Source organism: Pteronotus mesoamericanus, unplaced genomic scaffold (genome assembly GCF_021234165.1).
Source record: "Pteronotus mesoamericanus isolate MK-2021 breed Mesoamerican mustached bat unplaced genomic scaffold, CSHL_Meso_final contig_46, whole genome shotgun sequence".
Taxonomy (NCBI): domain Eukaryota; kingdom Metazoa; phylum Chordata; class Mammalia; order Chiroptera; family Mormoopidae; genus Pteronotus; species Pteronotus mesoamericanus.
Window position 1 is genome coordinate 8,316,915 of NW_026555170.1, and position 12,729 is coordinate 8,329,643.

At 39.6% G+C, this 12,729-nt stretch overlaps 1 non-coding gene across 1 annotated transcript; it reads right to left on the reverse strand.

Moving 5' to 3' along the window:
* Positions 1–375: 375 nt before the first annotated feature.
* LOC129074201 (U6 spliceosomal RNA) lies at positions 376–482 on the reverse strand. Its single transcript, XR_008529514.1, has one exon. It is a non-coding gene; the product is annotated as a U6 spliceosomal RNA (small nuclear RNA).
* Between the last annotated feature and the right edge of the window lie 12,247 nt (positions 483–12,729).

A 12,729-nucleotide genomic window follows, 5' to 3' on the forward strand; every position in this document is an offset into this window, starting at 1 on the left:
AGGTACCAACGTTCTAGCACCCTGAAGCTGCTTTCTAGGATATTGATTTTACGCTGTTTATTAAAGAAACAAAAGACTCAGAAAGAAACTTTGACCTTTCTCCCCTTTCCTGAGAGATTCAGACAGAGAAACCTGCTTCAGGAAGGAGAGTTTAGGATGCTGCTTTGGCCTAACTCAAATGAAGTATGGTTAAATAGGAGGACCTCAGGCAGGTGCTCGTTAGTTAAATAACCCCTGTGTCCCATTATTTCTGAGTCAACTACCAAGGATTTTCCTACCAGATGCATTCCCCTCTTCCTTGACTAACTTAAATAACCCATCCTTTTTTTTTTTATTTTATTTTAATTAATTTATTTACTTTTTAAATACATTTGTAAAAATATGGAACGCTTCACGAATTTGCGTGTCATCCTTGCGCAGGGGCCATGCTAATCTTCTCTGTATCGTTCCAATTTTAGTATATGTGCTGCCGAAGCGAGCACAAATAACCCATCCTTAATTCTGAAATCTAATATCTTGTCCTACACCCTTCTCCTTTGATCAAAAATGTCTTATATACTCAATGTTACCTCACTGTCTTTGGAATTTTCAGGGATGATCATGCCTATGTGAATTCCTCATGCGTATGTATTAAACTCTGATTTAATTTGTCTCTGTTAATTTGGTGGTAAGTCCAACCTAAAAGAACTAAAAAGGTGAGAGGAAGAGTATTAATATTTTTTTAGCTCCCACACTACTAACCTCCCTGGTCACAGGTTCAGGAAGAGAAAAAATAAGATGCTTAATGGACGTGTATTTACACAGTTGTTTCTGGGCTCTTCTGGCCCTGGCAAGAAATGACCTAGCAGATTCCTTGATTACTTTTGTTTGAAATAATCCCTAGAAGGAAGAATGGTACACGTTGAATGAAGACGGTAAGTGCTGATACATTTGTTGTGAGACTGCCCAGGAAGTCCACAGGATGGGGTAGCTGGTATGTAGCTCATCTCTCCACTGCCTGAGCCACAGACCTGAAAGGAAGGCTATGATCAAGATATGGAGTCTTGGAAAGCTCTAAGGAAGGGGTAATTAGACACTTTGAATATAGGTTCAAATATCTAGCCCTGTCAAAATGAAATGAATATGTTTCCTCTCTGGCATTCCTTTAATTATAGAAACACAGTACCCCTAACTGGCATACTCCAAATATTCCAAAGCACTCCAGAACTTGAAGACTGTAGTGGTTTTTAAATATGTCTACAAATCATACTCATTAACACTCTCCCATTCAAGAGCTGGATTCTAATCCTCATTCTCTGTAATATGAGCTGGGCTCAGGGACTTACTCCATGGAGTTGAGCATGGCAGAGTAATGGCTAGGTTAAAAAAGGCAAGGCAGCTTCTGCCTGGTTATTTCTGGGGACACTTGCCATTGGAACTCAACTGTCATGCTATGAGGAAGCCCAGACCGTGTGAAGAACCATGTTCATGTGTTCTGGCCAACAGCCCTACTGAGTTCCCAGCTGACAGCCAGCATCAGCTGTGCATTGCCGGACACGTGGGAGAAGTCTTCCAGAAGACTGCAGCCCTGGTCACCACCTGACTTCAGTTGTGGGAGAGAACCCAAGTAAGAACCTCCTCAGCGAGCCCAGCTGACACTTAGAACCAAGAGAGGTAATAATAATAAAAGGATTGTTGCTGTTTTATGCCACCAGTTTTGGGGAAGTTTGGTTGGCAGCAAGAGAACTCAAACTCCTTCCTTGATTGCTCTTCATGCAGTTGTCATTCATTACTTTAATAAATATGCACCAAGTGCCTTCTCTGTGCCTTGCCAGTCCCACTGTGTTCCTCTTCCCTTCCTTAATGGCCGTGACTGTGTTCGGAGTCTCAAGAATGGAGTCAAGTCCTTGAAAACAAATGTTCCAGTCCTTCTGGCATCCCCAGACTCACAATTTACCCAAGAGCTCAAGTGTGAGCCTCTCCCATGTTTGGGCAAGTCATTTCGGGTGCTACTGAGGCATTGTGCAAATCGGGATGGAAGCAGTCTGACTAAGAGCCTGAACTGGGCCAACTGAAATTGTAATAGCCTGAGCTGTGATAGTGGCTTTGGGTGGGTGCGAGGCTCTTATGGCTTGCTGTGTCTACAGTGACTGCTACAGGAAATGGGAAAAGAATAGACATGAGAGAAGGAAGAGGAGTAGGAGAATTTGTGGCAACAGGAAGAGGAGGAAAAAGAGGAAGAAGAAGCCTATAGGAGAAAGAGGATGAGAGGGAGAAGGGGTTATGCTAACAGAGGAGATAGCCAGAAAGAGAACAGCTGTATTTTAATACACGCAAACACTGAAAGAGAAGCTCTTACTTAATAACAACTAAAATATATAGCCCTGGCTGGTTCATTTCCCAGTCAGGGCATATGCCTGGGTTATGGGCCAGGTTTCCAGTGAGGGGTGCATGAGAGGCAACCATACATTGATGTTTCTCTCCCTCTCTTTCTCCCTCCCTTCCCCTCTCTCTAAAAATAAATAAATAGAGTCTTTTAAAAAAGAACTAAAATATATTGCACACTTACTGTGTGCTATTTATTGCTCTAAGTGCTTTAAATATGACTTCATTTAATCTATTCCACATCTCTAAGAAGCAGGTACTATCTGCACCCCCTATTTTGCAAGCAGGGAAGCTCAGAGACAGAGAGGCTAAGTAATTTGCCCAAGTGGGTAATAGAGCTGGGAATCAACCCCACACAGTCTGGCTCCAGAACCTGTGCTTTTAATGACTGAACACTTTTTTTTATCATCACATGCAATGTTTTTGAGGCTGCCGCTTTGAAAATAGAGGTATGTTTGTTCTTTCACAAAATAATGAGCATGGAAGAAAAAGAAAGAGGGGTGGAGGTAGGCGAGGACAAGGCTAGACATGAAAGAAACAAGAACCATAAAATCAGAGACAAGAGAGAAAAAGAGTTGCAGGACAGAATACATAAAATTCTATTTATAAATTAAGACACACACACATATTTTTTCAAGGAATAAAAAAGATATTTTAGTCTCACTGGTTTCCTGAACTGTCTGATTAATTTTTGTCTGTTTGTTGTTACCTTTGTTTTTCAGAATTCAAAATTTAACAGATTTGGGGGATGTCGTCAGTATCTACAGCTAGTCAGGAGGCTTGAGAGACAAAAACCTTTCTGTGGGAACTTCCTCCCTCTGACTCTTCAGTGTGTCTGTAAGGCTCAGCGCCTCGTGTACTTAGAAGGACAGGATGTCCTGACTTAAATTATAAAGGCAGCAATGTGAGAACTCCAGAGGAGGGTCCCCACTGCTTTTCTTATGACCTGAATTAGCACCTCTGTTCAAACACAAGATCCAGGCGAGGATTCTTTGTTGTGCTCAAAAGATAGATCACAAAAAGCTGTTCTGATGGGAGGATAGCGACCCAATGCCTTCTTTGAGCCTAGAGCAGAGGAGCCTGGCTCATTACCATAGCTCAGCAGCCTCCACGGATAGGTGTGTGCTTTTGTCACATCTTAGAGTGGGGCTTTGCCCAGCTGCCTGTGCTGAACTTTCTGCCCTCATCCCAAGTGCTCTACTGTGAACTATGAGCGTATGCTCCTTAGCTCTTTAATGCCAATCATTACTCTCTACAGACATGAGCCTGGCTGCTGCTGGGTCTGAGCTTATGTTGATTGGCAGCTGGGGGACAAAGTGTGAACCTCTTCTTCTGATGGTAGCACTTAAATCACCAGAGGTTCCAGGGACCAGCAATCACAACTTAATAAGACAAATAATTGTTATCATTATGTCAATAACCAATGATAAAAACATTATGCTGGAACAGAAGAAATTGATCCCTTGGAAATAAGAAGATATATTTAAAGGGATCAACAAAATAGAAAAACTTCTCCAGTCCTCCCAAGTCCTTTTGATTCTCTGTCTCTCAGGGGCTAGCTAGAAGGCACATGGAGTAATCAGAAGACTCTGGAGTCACTATGGGACTTAGCTGCTCTCCTTCCTAAGAAATAGAAAACCAGAAGGATCTTTTCACTTGCTTGCCCCATAGGAAACATCTAAACATCTAACCTAAACAGTGTGTGTATTAGGGTGTATGTAAGGTGAATTATAACATCATCTCATTTCCAGACAGGAGGATTACACTGATTTCCTCAAATACAGAAGTTATAGAAAGACTTAATGGGAGTTCAGTGGCCTGAATGACTAATGGAGATTCAAAAGCTGCCATCGAAATGCAGAGTTTTGGTCTTCCAGCCAAGATGGAGGTGTAGGCAGATATGCTTTGCTTCCTTGCACAATGAAAAGAAGGACAACAACAAACTTTAAAACAAAAAGCAACCAGAACTACCAGAAAATTGAAATGTATGGAAGTCCAACAACCAAGGAGTTAAAAAAGAAATATTCATCCAGGCTGGTAGGAGGAATGAAGTGGGCAGCGGGGGCGGAGAGGAAGAGTGGCAAAGCAGCAGCTGGCGGACTGGGCAGTCCCATATTCCCATGCAGATAAGCCAGGAGGAACAACTGGGGAGTGAGAGACCACACAACCCAGGGTTTCAGCATTGGAAACGAAAGCCTCAAAAGGTCTGGCTGTAAAAACCTGTGGGGGTTGCAATGGTAGGAGAAACTTCCAGCCTCACAGGAGAGTTTGTTGGAGAGACCCATGGGGTCCTAGAACATACACAAGCCCTCCCACCTGGAAATCAGCAACAGAAGGGCTCAATTTGCTTGTGGATACTGGGGGAAGTGACTGAAAACAGGGCAAGACCTGAGCAAGCTGCCTTGTTCCCTCTTTGACCCCTCCCCCACATACAACACCACAACGCAGCGACATGAGTTGACGTGTCCCAGTGAATACCTAAGTCTCCGCCCCTTCCAAAGTAATAGCTTTGCTGAGACAAAGAAATTTGGCCCAAGTGAAAGAACAGATCAAAACTCCAGAAAAAGAACTAAGCCAAGGGATAGACAACCTATCAGATGCAGAGTTCAAAACACTCGTAATCAGGATGCTCACAGAAATGACTGAGTACAGACACAAAATAGAGGAAGAAGTGAAGGCTATAAAACGTGAAATAAAGAAAAATATACAGGGAACCAAGAGTGAAGGGGAGGAAACTGGGCCTCAAGTCAATGATTTGTAACACAAGGAAGAAATAAACATTCAATCGGAACAGAATGAAGAAACAAGAATTTTAAAAAATGAGGAGAGACTCAGGAACCTCTGGGACAACTTTAAACATTCCAACATCTGAATCATAGGGGTGCCAGAAAGAGAAAAGGAAGAGCAAGAAATTGAAAACTTATTTGAAAAAATAATGAAAAACTTCCCCAAGTTGGTGAAGGAAATAGACCTCCAAGAAGTCCAGGAAGCCTCAGAGAGTCCCAAAATAACTGGATCCAAGGAGGAATACACCAAGACACATCATGATTAAGTTACCCAAGATTAAAGATAAGGAGAGAATCTTAAAAGCAGCAAGAGAAAAGGAGGCAGTTACCTACAAAGGAGTTCCCATAAGACTATCAGTTGATTTCTCAAAAGAAACCTTGCCGGCAAGAAGGGGCTGTCAAGAGATATTCAAAGTCATGAAACGCAAGGACCTTCATCCAAGATGACTCTATCCAGCAAAACTCTCATTTAGAATGGAAGGGCAGATAAAGTGCTTCCCAGACAATGTACAGCTAAAAGAGTTCATTATTACCAAGCCATTATTACATGAAAAGTTAAAGGGATTTATTTTTTAAAAGATTAAAACTATGAACAATAAAATGACAACAAACTCACAACTATCAACAACTGAACCTAAGAAAACAAAAACAAAAACAAACTAAGCTAACAATTAAAACAGGAACAGAATCACAGAAATGGAGGTCACATGAAAGGTTATCGGCAGGGAGGGGAAGGGAGGAGAATGGAGGAAAAGGTACAGGGAATAAGAAGCATAACTGGTTGGGACAAAATAGGCAGGGGGAGGTTAAGAACAGTATAGGAAATGGAGAAGCCAAAGAACTTCTATGTACATCCCATGGACATGAACTAAGGGGAGGGAATGCTGGAGGAGGGTTGCAGGGCAGAGGGGGAGAAAGAGGAGAAAAAAAATGGGACAAGTGTAATAGCATAACCATAAAATGTACTTAAAAAAAGACATACAAAGAAATAAAAATTCAATTAAGAAAAGTAATGCAGAATTTTGTTAAGCACAGATCCAACTCTGAGAATCTTCCCCCCAATCTTTACCTAAAATGTCTATCAACTTGTTTTTTAATTTTTATTTATTTTATTTTAAGCTAATTTTTAAATTGATTTTAGAGTGAAAGAGAGGATGGGGAGAGAAAGAGAGAGAGAAAAAGAAACATCACTTTATTGTTCCACTTATTGATGCATTTGTTGATTGGTTCTTGTTTATATCCTGACTGGGGATTGAACCTGCAACCTTGGTGCATTGGGGTGACACTTTAACCAACTGAGCTTCCTGGACAGGGCTTATTATTTTATTTTTAATTATGGTTGACATTCAATATTATATTAGTTTCAGGTGTAGTGGTTAGACATTTATAAAACTCATGAACTGATCCCCCTGAGAAGTCTTGTACCCAGTTGACATCATACATAGTTGTTACAATATTATTGATTATATCCCAAAGCTATACTTTATGTCTGTAAGTTTTTAAAATCTTAAATCACAGATTTTTGTTGCAGTTTTAAAAAAATAATTAATTGAAGCTAAGTTAAAGAAATTCAAATATTTATTAAATATTTAGCAAAAAATGCCAAGCCTAACTGATTCTACTAGTAAGTTCTACCAAGTTTTCAAAATATACTTAATATCTATCTTTTGCAAATTGTTCTAGAAAATAGAAAAGTTCAGAAATGGCTGGCTCATTTTGAAGGTTAAAAGTCTTGTTTTAAAAACCATATAAGAGCAATATATGAACAGAAAATTATTGGCCCCAAACACTTATGAATATAAATGCAAAAAATTTGTAAATGAAGTATTAGCTAAACAAATCCAACAAAGCATTAAACAATTATACATCAAAATCTAGTAGTTTCTATAAACTACTGTAAAGGCCAAATTGATTAAAAAATGGAAGACCTACCAATGTAATTCAACACATGAAAGAACTAAAAGGAAATCATCTCGATTGAGAAGAAAACATTTGATAAGTCTTAGGGCCTATTCATGATTTGTTTAAAAGGCAAAAACTCTTAGCAAACTTGGAGTGGATTGGAGCTTCCTAAGTTAGATAAAGATTTTATACCAATTTTAAGCCACATCTCTTAAATAGTGGAAACAAATCATTATAATTTAACATAGTGCTTCTAGAGGAAGAAAAATAATTTTCCATCTACCCTTCTGGTTTTTATTTGAGATCTTTGTAATAAAAGAGATTAAGAAGAGAAAAACAGAAGTTTATTAACATGTATACCTATCTATACATGGAAGATACCTAGGGAAAAATAAGTTACTACCCAATCTGGCTTAAAATTCAGGATCAAATGCCAGCTTAATAGGAAAGGGGAGAGGAAAACAGATCTCTTACGAGACAGTAAATCATTTGTAGGAAAGGTGAATGGGCCCCTAAAAAAATCGATAGGAGATCTGGTAATTTGTGACCAAGTTTGTCTGAGTGTGGGGTTGACTTCTAATTTCCTCTCCGGGAATAAGTGTCAATCTTCTCTGGTTTGTGAAACTCCCTGGGAGGATATTTATGACAATTGAGTTCCTATTGGAGGATTTGTCTTTAGGCAGATAAAGGGAATACAGAGAAAGTGTCTTCCTACATTTGCTGTTTTGTAAGTGCCTAAAGCTCAAAATTCAATGTACCAAAGCAACATCATGTTTCAAGGTGGCAGGCCCTGAACTCCTACAGTCATATTTTGGGGTGCCATTATTCTGCTACCCTTCATGCTATAAAGAAGGAAAAAATTACAGTAGTTTAACTCTGACTGGTGTGGTTCAGTGGGTTGGGTGTAATGCCATGGGCCAAAAGGTTGCTAGTTTAATTCCCTGTTGGGGCACATGCCTGTGTTGTGGGCCAGGTGCCTGGTTGGGGGTGTGCAAGAGGCAACCAATCAAGGTTTCTCTCTCACATCAATGTTTCTCCCCTCTCTTCCTTCCTTTCCCTCTCTCTAAAATTAGATAAATAAAATCTTAACAAAATAACAAGGTCAACTCAATTCCCAATCAGGGCACATGCCTGGGTTGTGGGCCTGGTCTCTAGTTGGGGGCATGTGAGAGACAACCAATTGATTGATTGATTTTTAAATAAAATCTTTTAAAAAAGTTATAGTAATTTTTTATCAGATTCCACATGTAATATAAGTTCCTTCAAGATGATTTGAAATTTGTTGAAAACACAAAAAAGGAGAAAAAAATTGTTGTGAATTTTTGTCATTTTTTGGTTGTACAATTTTCAACTCTTCTTCCTACATGGGAAAATCCTTTATTGTCGATCATGTAGGTCAGCTGCAATGATCTGCTTCCCCTGATGGTAGCTGATGTGGGGACATCTTCCCTCTTCCTGAGCTGAGGCCCTTCTGTAACCAGTGAGGTGCATGATCTTGAAATAGCCAGTGAGATGATGAGATGCTCCTGCCTGGACCCTACACAGACAACCCACGATGATTAGACTGCACTGCCGGTGGCAATGTTCAGGGTGGGCAGTGTCCTGTGCTTCTTACCTCTTGGCCTTTCAGAGCTGCCTTCATTCCTGCATGTCTTCTAAGTTTGGTAGTCAGTAAATTCTGGGTATTTTTTCATTTAAAAAAACTTAATATAGTTTTGTGTTGTATGCAACTAAGAACCTTGACTGATATGTCTTTCTTTCTACCACCTAGAAGCAATCTTGTTAATATTTTATTCTATTTCTTTCCATATTTTGCTTTGTATTTCTTATACAATTAAGACCAACATCTATACATTCTTACATCTGCTCATCTAGCTTAACTTGCACAAATACATTGTTTTAAATGCTATCTTGTTAATATTTTATTCTATTTCTTTCCATATTTTGCTTTGTATTTCTTATACAATTAAGACCAACATCTATACATTCTTACATTTGCTCATCTAGCTTAACTTGCACAAATACATTGTTTTAAATGCTATATAAATGACTTTTAATGTTTACATAATTTTCTATAGTATTTGCACTGTCATTTCCTTATCCATGATCCTCTTGAATATATCAGTTTGTTCAAATAGATCATTATGTATTTTTTTTTCAGTTGTTTTAAATATTTCCTTAGGATAAAACGGTAACATTATTATACCCAAAGGCAGAAGTCCTAATATTAAGCTTGTGACCAATAAATACAAAAATGAATGGGAACAGAGAATAGGGGAGAAAAGGCACTGGTCATTATAATCATCACAAAATGTATTGAGCACCAACTAGATGTATGGCCACATTAGTCACTAAGACATGGCCTTTGCTCCTACAATGGAATAAAAATGTCTAATTTGCAAATAAGATACAACAACATATAATCTACAAAAACAAAGAGAGTACAGTGTATAAACAGGACACAGCACTAGAATATGCTCTGATGAAAGACATAGAATATAAGTTCTGGGAGGGACTTCAGTGACTTTAGGGAATAAATAAGTGGAAGCAAGGCAACAACTCAAGCATTTCTAAGTTTATAATCATAAAGGTTTGAACAAAGGTAAATGAACTTAAATACTTTAGGTCTAGGTGAACTTAAGAAAATTTTTTTTGGCTATAAATTGATTCAACACAAAACACTGCCCTCTAACCTGGGTTGGCTAAGTTCACAGGCATATCTGCCTCTACCCTAGAATTTGGTTGCTGACCCAGTAATTTGCTTATAGGTGTCTCTGTTGGCTTCCTTTGGGTGAGTCTTGTAGGTCGCTCGCCTTCCAGACCTCTCAGCTGGACTTCTGGTCCCCGGATGGCTGTGGTACAAGGTAGCAGACATGATCTCAGGGGGCAGATGGTGGTAATCATGGAGATCCTAGGTACCCTTGTTGGTAATGTACCAGTAGAAATTGTCTCTGAGCAAACGTTTCCTTCCTCAGTTGCTTTGTGGCTTGGGAGACTGTGTGACCTTCATGATATGAAGGTTGGGCACATTCTTGTCTGCCATCTTGGGGTGCTTTGAAATGTTGACATCCTCCTTGGCCACCATTACCCTGTCCTTAAAAAGGAGTTCATAAATGGCAGTATTGCCCTTTGTGGGCATCAAAATCATGTGGGGCCAAGATACCCTATGATACTTACTCCTTTATAATAAAAATTCAGACAGTGTGCATCTCAAGATCAGAAGGAACTGCTGGAGGAGGATCCAGTTATTTTCTTGTTTTCCATATAAGATTGTTCACAGAGAATTCTTGAAGAGCTTGATTTCTCAGAAAGGTTGAGGGACTTGGGAAGAAGAAATCCTTTCTTGTACATACCACTAAAGTAGAACAACAAAATCTTTTTAAAAGTCTTCTTTAATTTACGTTTACCCCTAAAAATGGAAAGGGCATAGTGATCAATCTGTAGAATTCTCTAATCAGTCATTTTTGCTTAATTGCTAAAACCTCATCTTTGTATTGACCAATTGCTGCAACTTCCAAAGGTAGTCAGAGATTTTTTACTCTGCCAGAGCAAACAGGAATTTACGTGACTCTTAGACCAAACAGCTGAATCATGAACTCACAATACCTACAAACTCCCCATCTTACAGGAAAAAAACCATGGGGAGGGATTTGTGCTCCTTCTCAGCTGAACGTTGCCAGCACATTGTGGGTGCCCACGGCATGCCTCCTGAGCAGGACAGCAAGGACAGCTGAGTAGAGTGCCACAAGCTTAATCAGTTCTGATACACACTCAAGGCTAAATCGGGATTTGATTGGACTTATTTGGCCCAATTTTTTAATCCTCACCTGAGGATTAAATATGTTTATTGATTTTAGAGATAGAGGAAGGGAGGAAGAGAGAATGAGAGAGAGAGAGAGAGAGAGAGAGGTGTATATCAGTATGAAAGAGAAACATTGATCCATCGCCTCTTATATGCGCCCTGACTGAGGATCGAACCCCCAACATAGGTAAGTGCCCTGACCAGGGATCAATCCGACAACCTTTTGGTGTAGGAGATAATGTTTCAACTAATTGCGCCACCAGCCCTGGGCCTAGTAGTCCCAATTTGAACTTTTGTCAGAAATTCCTTACCAGATAGGATTTAAAGAAGTTAAAAGCTCTCTCTCACCCATTCCTCAGCTCCACAGATGAGTTAACAAACTCAAAGGCCAGGAAATAGGGCAGATAGCCCAAATTGCCAATTATGAGAACTTTGGCCACCCGTTAGTGTATACAAAGTAAACCAGCCCCTATCTTTTAATTTTTTCACAGTCCATTAGGTAACATATAATACTCTTCAACTGAAAGAATTTAAAGTCACATGCCTAGGGCCTTCTTATTTATCTCATCTCTCTCATGTTGACCACGCATCACCAAAAATATCTTCTGTAGATATTCATGCTTCTAGATCCTTTTACTACTATTTTGGTTATGCGTAAACAGAAATTGTCATTTGAGTCATAATTAGTCTCCAGATAATTAACATAAACTTGTAGCTAAATGTTTCCTTGTTAATATAGCCTTAGATTCCACTCAAGTAGAGCTCACAGAAAGGGGAACGGAGCAAATTTGGTTGGGGACAGTACTTTTTGGCCCGTACTTCTTAAACCAGTTAGCTTGATTTCACTCTATTTTTGATTGGTCAAGGGTTGGTAAGAGACTTTACATAAATGCTGTTTTAATTTGCTGAATTAGAGAAGTTCTTTGCTTTGTTACTTAGCTCCTTTTTTTTAAAAAGTTAGGTATTGCATGCTTTGTTTATTTTTAAAGAATTTATTTCTTTTTAGGGAGGGGAAGGGAAGGAGAACGAGAACGAGAGGGAGAGAAACATCAATGTGTGGTTGCATATCGCACACCCTCTACTGAGGACTTAGCCCACAACCCAGGCATGTGCCCTACACTGGGAATCGAACTGGAAACCCTTTGGTTTAGCAGGCCGGTGCTCAATCCATGGAGCCACACCAGCCAGGGCACTTTGTTACTTAGTTCCTTAAATAGCTCGTGTAAAACTAGCTCTTTTGGCTTTCTTCATGGGCATTCAATTGCCGCTCAATGATTATTTAGGGCTATATTTTGGATCCAGCTGTTTAAGAAGTAACGACTGAGAGAAAAATTAGGTCACATTTACTCTATGAGGTGAGATTAAAATAGGAGTTGATCCTAAGCCTACAGGCAAAATGAAATCAGGCGCACAGAAAAGGTACAAGATGATTATGAAGTTTGCTTTTAAATTAAAAATCAATCTGCAGCGTGCTGCACCTCATTTCAGAGTCAGCTCAGGGCCAGCTGGCAGCCTCTGTCGTCCGTTGCAATGTGGTAAATCCACCCGAGACCTTGAGTTCAGCTGTCTTCCCTCTTGATTCAAGTCACCAAGAATCATTTTCTTTTCCTTCTTTTTTTAAATAAATTTTTTCTTTTTTATTTATTGATTCGAGAGAGAGAGCGCGCGCGAGAGGGAAAGAGAGAGAGAAATTTGTTGTTCCACTTATTTATGCATTCATTGGTTGATTCCTATATGTGCTCTGGTAGGGGATCAAACGCACAAACTTGGGGTATGGAGATGATACTCCAACCAGCTGAGCTACCTGACCAGGGCTCAAGGATCCTTTTCTTGAAAGTTATGAATATAAGACAACAGATTCAGTTGCCAACACCA